This window comes from Saccostrea cucullata, unplaced genomic scaffold (assembly GCF_032062105.1).
Source record: "Saccostrea cucullata isolate Sc308-1 unplaced genomic scaffold, CSIRO_AGI_Scuc_v1 ctg26, whole genome shotgun sequence".
In the NCBI taxonomy this organism is placed as follows: domain Eukaryota; kingdom Metazoa; phylum Mollusca; class Bivalvia; order Ostreida; family Ostreidae; genus Saccostrea; species Saccostrea cuccullata.
In genome coordinates, this window is record NW_026935606.1 from 345535 (window position 1) to 358482 (window position 12948).

General features: G+C 29.4%; 2 long non-coding RNA genes across 2 annotated transcripts in view; both read left to right on the forward strand.

The window, feature by feature from the left end:
* Positions 1 to 12948, forward strand: part of LOC134243413 (uncharacterized) — a 39529-nt gene that overhangs the window by 23109 nt on the left and 3472 nt on the right. The window lies entirely within an intron of this gene.
* On the forward strand, positions 3955 to 7482 carry LOC134243415 (uncharacterized). The gene is made up of 2 exons (XR_009987026.1): positions 3955 to 4310; positions 7091 to 7482. It is a non-coding gene; the product is annotated as an uncharacterized LOC134243415 (long non-coding RNA).

The following is a 12948-nucleotide window of genomic DNA, read 5'->3' on the forward strand; positions in this document are numbered from 1 at the left end:
GCGGATGAATTTGTTTTAGACGAAAGTAATTTGTGATGTAAGCAACCTAGCTTTTATTGCGTAACAACCAAAATTTAACTGATATATATATTTCTTAATTTTGAAGATAGATATCTTAACCCATCACTGAAAAAAAGATGAGGATAAGATATGTTTAATTATTTTTCTGTTTTTTAAATATTTCTTAAAACCACACTCCCCTTACGTAACACCGCAAATGTAATTTTTCGAGAAATTATCCCCAAATTATTTTGCTACTGGCAAAAGAGCCAGATTTAGTTGTTATATTCCAGATAACAAAATTGAATTATCAAGCGTCAAATCGGGCATTTCAAATCCTCTAGTGTCCAAGGATGACGAGAAATATTGTGGCTTTCGAGACATTATCAGTGCCGATCAAAGATTTATTTCACATTTTGGAACCGTAAATATGGCTCAACTCCTTTCATTTATCGATTTCTTAATCTTGTTTTTGTTTTCCAACCCAGAGAAAAAAATAAGAGAAAAGGGGTGAAGAATAACCACTAATCATCCTTGCCAGATTTCATTTTCATTTATAAATCTGTAAGAAAGCACTTGATTAATTTGGATTTCAAACCACAAGTTTTATTATGCGAATCAATTCTTTTTTAAATTATAAGCTTTAGATATTTATAACAAAGACTTTGATGTATAACTTAAGTTATGTAATTTTTATTTTCATTGAATCTGACTGATGCTTTTAATTAAAGGTTAAATGATGAAAATATGAAATATTTTTGATTTCGACTACAGTGTTGACGTTTTAAAAATAAGTCATAGTCTTTCAACTATTTTTTTTAATCATATAAAGATAAATACAAAAAAATGTTGGAGAATTTTAATTGGAAATTTAAAATTTTTGAAGTTTTCACAGAAAAATTAATAAAACTAAACCTTCATTTGTAACGTTTTTTTTTTACAAGCGAAAAAAAAAATAAGCAAAGTCTTCTATTATTAAGATATTGGTAGTGTTGAAAATCTTGCATACACCTATAAAAAAGTAAGAAATTCTAAAATGCAATTTGCTTCACTATTGTAATAATTTGGACTAAAATGACGTCAATCGAAACTTTAAATTCTTAAGAAAAATATTGATAATACAGACCTGTATGTGTACATAAACTGACAAAATGTTCTTTTACATGCAAAAATGTTTTTGAAAAAACAAATCTACTTACAAACAGGTATGTCATGAAGAGACCGAAGACTGCCATATAAACTCGACTAAATGCGAGGTTCGTGATTGCACAAATCTCCTGGCAAAACGAAAAAAATATTAAATGATTTTCAGGCATTCAGAGGAAAAAGCGAAAGTTTCTTTTTCTTTTTTTAAATTCAGCATTAGTATCAATCCTTCTTCTTCTTATGTTTTTGAAAACTTTTAAAGTTTTTTAAAATGCAAATATTAGGATAATTTTGTTCAAAGTATTTGACTCAAATTTTAATATCCATTTCCGAAAGGGACATTCTTATCCTTCTGAGATACACATATCCTACACATATCCTATCTTAAAAAGTTTTCATTTCAAGCCTTGATAGTAGGTATCAAGTATTTCAGAAATGCAATCTCATCATCTGTATTATTTCTGTTCTTTGGTCTGTTAAGGTCAATGTGTTTTTCCTATAAAACTCAAGTAATGACAAATATATGTAATTGATTAAATAATGCCGAATGATTCAGGCCCAGAGAAGTTATTAAAATGGATGTTAAGATATTGCAATAATTGGCATATATCTTTTCGTTATTAATTTGTTATTAACAGAATTAACAAATAACATACTTCTTATTATTTTTCAAAGTAAATCTCCACACCTTTTTTTGCTCTAAAAAGCGTGCAAGGCATAGAAGTTTCATATTAATTAAAAGATTCTGTGTCTACTTTAATGATTTAAAAGCAATTTAATATGGAAGCTTTCTTTACATTTCGGTTGATCTTGAAACATCCATAGAACTTAACAATTACTGAAAAATTATATTAGGACAAAAATGTTACAAGACCGAAAACTTAATTCCCAAGAAATAAAATGATTACACTTTACAGTGTAACTGACTAAGTGTATCTCGGTCCGAACACAGGGCACTGCTTTCTGTAAATTGTTTCACTCAATTTGTTTTGTCTCTCAGAGTGTTTGTAATGATCACTTAGCTCTGTCGTTTGTCCTGCTAATTGCACGTGGCACGTTCATTTGATCTAATCCCCGCAGATTTCATTAAGCATGCAAATGAGCCAATCAATAATTGGTCAGTCCGAGTCTTCAGTATCCCGTCCAGACATTCTGACCTTTTGCACCAAAAGTAGCGGGTTATCGTCAGTCACAAGAGTAGATAATGTCGCAGAAAATTCGGATTCTCATCAGTATTTCATCTTTAACCTTATTTCCATCTTTCAGGACGCCAAATATTGTGAAAGAAATAATCTTCCCCTTTCTCACATGTACTGTTCTTCATATCTGTCTTTTTGTCTCTCAGAATGTTTTGAATTTTAATGGCAAATTCAAAACAAGAGAAAATAATGTTTCTCTCTTAATATTTGCTTTTGAGGATTCTCTTGCTAGCATTATGGTACGTACCATATCACATCTCAAGTAGAGACCCTTCCAAGAGCCAAAATATAAAGGTGCTGTGCGCATTTTCCATTAGCTTTTATTTTAATATTGTTGGAAAATGTTTATATTTTTTAATCATTACAGGTAGGAAAAAATGCACTTAAGACTTAATCCACAAGTCTACATATTATTACATATATAGAACAAATTTGGTTGCACTGTGTAATTTTTTAAAGCCTGAAGACATAATTTTACAAATCATTTCTCATTTTACAGAGAAATTGCTGTAATGAAAAGATAAAAAAGTAAAAGGGGTAGGAATTGTCCAGATTCTATAATCAATACCATTTGTCACAAAATATTCAATGAGAGCTAGAAATACATGTAAGACATGTGAAATCAACAAAGTGAATGCGTTCAAATGCGCTGAAAATTGCACTCAATTAATCTATGTAATTTTCCTTTGATCTTGGTGTATTTCAACAATTTTCCAGTCCATTTCCTAATGAAATTCATTTATTTGTTGTTATTTATATCCAGAATCTGATACGACACTATAATGTATAGATTACATGGTCCCACTCTTAACTTCAAATAGAATCAGGAAGACTGAAGCGTTTAACTTGTGATTTTTATTACAAATCAGCTTACTACATTGCTGATTGTCGAGCAACTGTTGTTATATTTCCTGTTAATGACGTCTAGAATTTAGGGCATTGTGATTTTATTCAGATTCATCATTTTCTAATTCTTATATTTCCGCATCAACGTGTTACATTTATGCTCCGAAAGATATTCTTGATGCAAAACGGAAGATATTACATGCTGGTTTAGTGAAGTTCAAAAATTTCCTTAAGGAGGTTTATGGTTTTGTGTATTCTTTCACCAATAAACATGAAAAAAACCCTTCATGATTAAACTTAATATTATAATGTTGTTGCTCTTCCTCAAATTATTTGGCACATTATTTTGTAGATTTTCCCATGCAAACCTAATCGTTTGTTTAAAATTCAATCAAGATACATGCACATTCACAGACGTATATTTCAAACGTTTGTTGAACAATTTATTCTTCTAAGCAGATAAAGCTAAAAATACTAAAAACTTCAGTTTTTGGTGCTTGACCATGCACAGATATGTCAGATACGCTGCATCGATCAAATTCTTGTCCCTAATGAAGTTAGGGACACAGTTGATGCTGAATTAATCGTGCAAAAGTTTCTTGTTAGTATTCAGACCAAATCAGCAATTCCTACAAAGAATGCTCATGAAAATTCCGATTTAATTTTCTTCCGTGTCGGAATAGCCTCATAAGCATTCCGGTCAGTTTTTAAGCCCTACGATTAGGTTCCCTTTTCACCAATATCTGCAACAACTCATTCTAATATAACATTCATATTATTCATGAGTATTGTAATTTGTATTGTCCAAAGCTGAAAATTGGAATGGACTAGCAGATCAGAGAGACTTGTTAATCGAGGCCTGGTGAATTTTAACAGCCCATTTCTGTAATCAGATCAGTTATTTCAGTCAAAATAAATTCATGAATTCGTCTTATTTTATGCCAGTATTTGAAAATCAATCCTAGAGGAATGACGTTGCTTTTTGATCCATTTTTGGTTATTTTTCCTTGTGATTTCTATATTTCTGCATCTCATAGTTCATACAAATATTTGGATTTTGGGATTTTGCTCTGCTTTTGAAAGTACCGCTACTTCCTCTGTGAAGATCACGTGATTAAGGTATGTTACATGAAGGCTATTCACATAGTGAGCGTGGGATAATTTATTTTGAATCTCTTGTATCTCTATGTGGCTAAGAAATTTCTGCGTAGAAATTTCAACATAGGAAAATATGAAAAATGTTTTGTGCTACAAAGTGTGGCTTATTGTGTGTGTGTTTCAATCATATGAAGTGATCATGGTGTATTGTTTTGCTTCTAGTAAAGCCAGTTTAACAATACTATATGCAATTTTCTAGCAAGCTTTGTTATCCTAGATACCATCCTGAAAATGTCATCCTTTCCTACGGAATTTCTCTCATCGGGACTCTACGGGCGTTATCGATGGTCCACAAGGCTATCTAAATGAGTTCAATTACAGCTGATTTCTTGAGGTCCTTTTTAGATGGGAAAAATCTAAAGCTTGTTATCAGTAAGATATCGGTCCTAATATTTCCGCACAATTTCACGATATGAGCGTCTAGTATCTATAAATTAGGAGTTTAACGCCTCGTTGCCTGTACAAAAATGTAATTTAGATTTCCGAGGTTGCACTAGATGTATTTTGTCGTAAATGTAATGATCGGGGGTGAATGCATTGACCTTTATTTAATGACTTGGGCGAAATGCACGGATGAACACAAGCAAGATACATCTTCGGGGCGACTTTATTTCTATTGGCAAATATTTCTAAAAGAAATTTTGGATTTTCCATGCCAAGGCTGTTTTTCCCAAGATATATTTCTTCATAGTTAAGCCTAAAAAAACATACTCTTAGTTTTTCCTTAAAATTCAATGTTCTTCTTCCTTTTGTAATTTAAAAATTGGCAACATCGATATTATTACTTTTTTTTCAATATTTGAAACAAGCTCTTGCTAATTTTTTTTCAGTATGGAAGAGTATGGAAGAAGGTTATAATAATTTTATCGAAAATTTCGAAACTCTAAATATACTTAAATTGAGATTTGTTTAACTTTTTATTTTGCTTTTATTTTTCTCTGTTTTCTTTGCACGGTAAAAAATTAAGCAAAGATTGAAATTACAAGGTTTTATTTTTTTCCAATTCATCAGCCCATCAAATTTGTTCACACACGTAGAATTGAAATTAAAGAAAAATAAATAGAAACAAAATTTTTAATAGTGATTTTCATCAATTATTCTACAATGTAATATCACAACCACCACCACTTTGCCCATACCAAAGTCCCCTGAAAGCAAAGCAAGTAAAAAAAAATAGGGGACACAAATATCGTCCTGTATTCACATTTATTGACGGGAACCTAATGTCGATTTTACCAATATTGCTGTAATCAAAAAGCCATTCTACACTCAAACCATCCATCACCCTGTTTTCTGCAGCCCAGGAACAATGGAAATCTTTATTGTTCTACCACGACTATTGTAAAGAATAGAATATTTCCCAGACAACAGCTGGGACGTGTTCTCGTGGAACCAGGGAACATTTTTACCCTTTCCTGCAGTTAAGTACCAGTAGTAAAATTATTGGATTCAATGAAAAAGGCCCTAAAATATTGGAAATTTTCCATTATTCTATGGAAATTCGTTGATTCTGGTTTTAAAGGAATTTTCAATTCATGGATTTTCGAAAATTGGTCTAAATCTGCATATGCATTGTATACGTATGTTTTGTAAAGGCTTATTGCATGTAGATGCTTATAGAAATCCTAAAAATATTTGGTATTTGTAAATATGAAATTGTCTAATTCAAGATAAAATAATGTATTTGAAAAGGTGTTTGCAGTAAATAAAAATTCCTAAAAATTAATCTGTAAGGTATAGTTGTGAGTATTTCAGAACAGATTATTTTTTTTAATTACTTTCTTAAACAAAATAAACTTCTGAAAATATACTCAATGAATAATCTTATAAACCTTTCCTTCGGCAAATTACTTTCTTCACTTTTATAAAGAAAGTAAACAAAATTGATATACAAAACAGGCCATGCTTTAATTGATTTATCTTCAAATACGTCAATTTTTTTTCCTTTTCTCACAATTTACATCAGAAAAACTAAAAAAAAAAAAAACCCAGATTCTCTTATTCTTATTGCAATATTCAATGAAAAAATAGTATTTACATTCACTAAATTTTCCTAAATTGAATCTTATTATTATCATAAATATTATTTTTGAATTTTTATATCTTTATATCTTTATGTATGAAATTTTTATATATTTATATTTGAAATGTTTACGTTATTTATAAATTCCTTTTATATCAGCATATACAAAAATCTGTAATAAATGCGGGACATTTGTAAGAGCTGGCAAGGGATAATATTAAGATGTTTTGTTTTTCTTTGAAATTGCAGTCATTATTTTCTTATTCCAAACGTGTCTGGACTTCATTCACACAATTCGATCGTTGACCTTATCAACTGAAAGAAACAATTTATGTAAATTTTATGCAGATCGTTTCTCAAATAAATGTAAACTCAGTCCTAAGTGTGCGAAGCAGTAGAAGTTTGTTTGGTCACGCTCATGTTAATGCATAAAAGTTACTTCAAATGTAAACAAAAGGAAAAAAGGAAAGAAAACAAATAGTATATTTTTCAAAGTTGCATGACGCAAAATTTTTTTTCTATCATATAAGCATACATAGTTAATAATGATATTTTTTTCTTCAAAAAATGAAATAATTCTTCTCTCTTGTCTTTTGTGCAAAACCGTTCAAGTTTGAATACTTTAAAGCTTATTTATTATTAATAACTCATAAATTGTTTGAAACATTGAAACACCTCAGCTGTTTATCATCTTATATTTCATTTTTTCACTCTCCAGGTTCACTCGAAATTGATCCCGATTTTGATAATTGGGAGAGAACTAATTCACAGCCTGGGATGTATTTTTGCACGTGCAAGACTATTGCTGAAAAATATTGAACGTCTTGTTTTTGAATTCCGGAGAATAGAGGAGTTTTCCTCGAGTTTAGTTGACACGATTGAAAGGATTATCGCATTGTTGTTATTGTCAATTTCAAATGTTATTGGATAAATCCGTTTATTGGAGCAGTGATTTATCTCAATAGTGGAAGGCATTCGTTCGAGACGCATTATCAGTTGTGCTGCTTTTTATGTTAGGCCTTTTTATTTTCGCTCCATTCTCACAAATGTAATTCAATTTGACGCTACAGATTTGCAAAGAATTCAATAAATTCAAACAGACAGGTTGAAGCGAGAGTCTTGTCATTCACGGCTCAGAAAGACCCTAACTTTTAAACAAGTGGTCGGACAGAATTCAAAAACTTATAAAACATGCTACCACTTATACATATTATAGACTTATCCATACAAAATTCGTTCAAAAATTTAAGAAAAATTCATTTTAGAAATCAATTGACATTTTCAAGCATAAATAATGAAGGAATTTTCATTTGTATCACCTACTCTGGATCTTATAGCAATGTATTGAGCTGTTCTCTCATTATCATGTGAATTTACAAAAATGCCCTTGTAACGATAAAGCGAGATAAAAGAATAAGGACTTTGACATATTATCAGCAACTTTTGTGGAATGTACTATCCAGGCCTAGATTCGATTATTACATTGGACACATTGTACGTGGAAAGAATAAGAATTCAATATTTTACTGCATCATTACCTGAATGATAACATTTGATATTTGTCACTTTTAAGGTCAAATTACTGTAGACGTACTTTTATCCACGGGGTGCCTTACATGTACGATGGGACGAATTTCCGCGGAAAATTTGCGACCGTGTACAGTACATAGTGTAAATACCACGCGGAAAAAAATACGTCTACTGTTTTTCAATTCTTGTTAAATTTTTATCCATAGTAAAGCTACAAAGCATGGGTAGAGCAAACTGAAATAGGTAAAACTAAAAAAAAAATTGAATCATGTTTATTTTTGTATATATATTAAGTTCTAATTGCTTGCAAGTATCAATTCAAGGATACAGCAAACTTAAAGCTTCCTTTTATTTCATTTTTGGAACGTTTCAACCATATAAATACGTCCTGTAAAAAATGTAGAATTTTTCAATTTAAAGTTTGAATTGAAAAATTCTAAATTTTTGTTGAGGACAAATATCTTAACTTTGATTCGGTAAATTAATCTAGAATCAATTAATTCTAGTCTACAATTTTATTACCATCAAAGAATGAAAACACTTTTTAAAATCTTGGTATTTTTTCTTGAAACAAACAAGTTCATATATAAAAAAAAATAGAGATTGATTTTATTGCATTAATGACATTATGTTAAAGATTCTCAGTTTGGGTGGATCCCCTTTTCCACTATTTCATAATGATGGATATTTTTCTTCGATAATATCGATTGTATTTTGATTGATTATACTTCTCTTTAATTTTAACCTGAAAAATAGAAAATGAACATGAAAATGAACCAGAATATTCACATATTTAAGTTTTATTTGTTCATTTTCAATGTAGATTTGAACACACTTTGATACAAGTTTTAAGTTTTAGTATTGTTAAAAGTGCAAAGGAGCACTATTTTATAGTTTGACAGTCTTGCATGTAGGAGTTTATAATGCTAGCCAGACACATTCAATGCATAACATATGTATGATTTTGTACGAAAATAAAAATAGTAATTTGTTTTACAAAATATTCAAGGGATCAAGCATTCAAGCAATCTCGGATAAGAAATTAATTATATTCTAATCGAAAAAATCAAATATTTTATAAAAACATATGAATATTCCTGAAATGTACTTGAATTGTGGTATTATATTTTTTTAAATTGTTCGGTAAACATCAGCTTATTAGGGAAACAGTTTTCACACGTTTTAGTAATAGGGGTCAGATGGCAAATTCCATATCACGTTCTATCCATCAAGCTCGCTACCAAAATGCAAATGAGCTGGCTTCTATGACGTTTTTGCTATCAGTACACATAAAACCGTTCTTGAAGAATAATTAACCAAAGTTCTCTCCGTACAATTAGCCTTCAGGAAATAAGGATTGTTTATACCAAAAGATCTTTAAAGATATTTTTCTATCAATTCTTCAAAGAAAAAAAATCCTTTCTTTAATGTATTTTAAAATTACATCTTCAAATGGCAAATGCAATCCATTGGGTTTTTAAACCATAAAATCAAAATACCTCATCTTCTTGCATACAGTAGAAGCATATTGTTTTATTTATTTATTTAAAAAATGATTAAAGTATGTTACTATTTTTAAGGAAAAATGTTCCTACAAGCAAAGTACTATACAGATCAAAATCCATCATATTTTGCAAAATATTTTCTTGATTAACTTCAATATTCTTGTGTGCTTAATCATTATCAATCTGCAATAGCCATTTATTTAAAAAAAATGGAATACTTTATATATTTAACGTATGTTCACCTTACTGGTTCAAGAAAGGTAACCCATACTTTTTCATTTTAATTTTTAACTGCATTCAGGTGTTACAATGTCATTTTACTTTGTATTCTGTGTTCGTATTTAACGTACATACATGTGGATAGTTGCCATGAAAACTTATTTCATATTGATTTTAAAAATGAAATTATAACATTTTTTCACCGGAACGTGGACTCAATGTACGTGATTCATTAAGACTTAAAAGGGGCTGAACTTAATTGTAATTACGTTATTCTTTTTTACTAATAGATGCAATGATTTATATCAGCTGGTTAAAATGACATGCGTACAATAACGACTAAAAAAAAAACACACCTCTCCTAACCCTGATTGAATTATGGTGAAACAATCAACAACCGAAACAATAGTTTCAAAAAACCATCTTGAGGCTTAGTTTTACTTTTCGCCGGGCAGATTTACATAATTTCAATCACGTAGTGGGATAATATTATAGTAAATGCAGTCTCCATTCAGTTTCTATGACTAATGTACCTAAAAGCATTGGATGCGGATTTTTTTTCTTCTCACGAGGGAATGACGGATTTCATTATATTCACCTGAAAAAAAAAATCAAAATCAAAATCAAATTGTACAAATGTCAGATTCTTAACCAGCGGAAACCATATGCATATTTTATATCATTTAGAATGATGCCTTGAAATGAAGTATCAAATATTACTCTACGTAAACGTGTTCGTTTATCAGCAATATCTATTATCGAATTGGTAATGAATTTTATATAATCTCTAAAATATTTGTTAATGATACAGATCGTTTTTTATTAAAATTTTGTGAACTTTATATCCCTAGAAAGTGGTAAGAACTTTATACAGTTAAATATTGCATCAACGAATAAAAATCAACTATTGTCCTTTGGTGCAAAAACAAGCAAGGAACAAAAAATCGGCACAGATAACAAATTTTAAGGTCATGATGAATTCTCAAATAACCAAATATATTTTTGCAATTGTTTTTAATTGTTTTTAATTTTAATTTTAACTTAGAAAAAATACTTAAAGGTTTGTGCATTTTAGGCTTGCATTTTATACTAGAAAAAAGTTTTTTTTAATTGTACAATTCACCAATCAAACTAGTTAAATTGTCGGGGGTTATTTACTTTTGCTCTGAAATTTACACATAAAACGATTTCTAGAATGCGGCATGAAGTTGGGGAAGAAGGAAAACCACAACTAACCAGAAGCCTAGCTTTTCCTATTGAGTATAAAGATTTTCTATCCTAAACCTATCATTTTTTCGCCAACGAATAGCAATATGGGAGGCCCATTACAATTGGTTTCATGAAATCAATACCTTCAATATAATAACTAATGCTGGGTTTGGCTAGAATTCTGGGAAAATACAATACAGATGAATTAACTACATAGCAAAAAAGCTGTTGTAAATACATGAAATACATATAATTCTTCATTGCACTGAATAAAATAAAAAATTTACTTTGCTTGGTTAAAAAAAGCGTTTGATTAAATATGAAATATTGAAATTAAAGTTTCTTTATACGTGCACTTAGTGCATCAAGTCTGCAAAAGTCGCAATCTATTAAAAGATTGCAACTGATAAGCAGAGAAAGGAAAAAAACTTAATGCAAGTACCAATAAATGTACCTTTCTAAATGGAAAATATATCTTTGTTCATACCACTGTGGACTTTTTTCAATTGCATGAGACTACTTTTCTTGGATTGCTAAAAAAATGCATGTTAAATGAAATGGAAAACGCGCGTTATCTTATTAGCGATTGTCTTGATAGACAGTACGTAAATCTATATATTTATAGAAATTGTGAAACTGTGAATCGAAGGACCAGGGGACCAAAAAAAAAAAAAAATCAGGTTACATCCTCTTAATTCATTCAGTTTACAAAATGCACGTTTAAAAAACAGAAAATCCTGAATTTTATGAAAATCTTTATATTAGATTACTTTGATTGATAGGTATTTTTGATACGTGCAATATACTTGCCAAGTATTTTTTTCTTTCCAATTTACATGATTACAAAAGTATATATATACATGTATCATAATTTATTTAAAAATTCTTTGTTTTTTATTGTTTTTGCTACAAAAATCAATATGTATGTATCTTCAGACAAAATACGCAAAATGCTTTTTCAGAATCAAAAGAAAAATACAAGAAATCAAGCAACACTTTTATAGATATGGTTATGATTAAAAATGACATCAATGCACCTTTTAACACATTTAGCACTCTTAATTAAATATCATATTACTAATGTTAGTATTCTTTTCAATATGTTTTAATTATATTAAGAAAATATCGTATTTCACGTGAGAAATTTTATCTCGTTTTTGTAACGTATTGGATATCATGATTTTATCTGAATTTAATGTGAACTTTCATCAAAGCTATTTCACTTAAATTCTTCTACCTTTGCGACATATGTGTTCCTGGGGCAGACCCTTTTTGCGTTTTGCTGTATCATATGGTGCATCGTAACTATTTAGTCATATTATTTAACTTTTATGTAATGTATTATTATCTCGTATCTTATTGATATCTTAACACATCAAACCATCAAAACTAAAACATTCGCCTTCTTGTCACAATTATGGTGGGAAACTTCCCAAAATTGCAAAAAATTGAAAATAAAGGTTTTAATATCAATTGGTAGGATAATAAAAGAATCTTGTTCAAAAATCATCAAAGACATAAAATTCTTCCACGTCTTTGGTGACATAAATTTTTTAATTGTTCTATAATCAATTTGTCAGTTAAATAGCACCAAAAACCCTGTTACCAAAATTATCTGTTTGCTTTAACCTTTCATCTGATTGTTCTTCTTTTATCAAGTTTTTTTCTCTATTCTCTTATGTTTATTGTTATCAAAAACAAGCTTATTTTGTTCTGATAATAATTAATTATTATGGCTTCATATATGAATTAATCACTTTTGTTAATGGCCATTTCTTTACGACTAATATCATTATTTAGGTTATATTCTCTGACATTTGATCTATAGAACATTCAACTTAATGAATATTTATAGTTTAAACGGCTTTACATATTATTCGTCAATATTGTATTTTCATTAGATATCAATTATCATTCATTGTTCCCACACCTTCGATAAAAAGAATACAGATAAAAGAACTTCCTTTAAATAAAAGTTCAATATTTACGAATGTTCTCTAATGATGATACAAAGGTTTAAACATTATGTAGAAGTACACTTTGACGTTAATTTTGTATAGATACATAATTATATTATTATGTATGATTTTTGAAAATGGTTACCGTTTCGTAT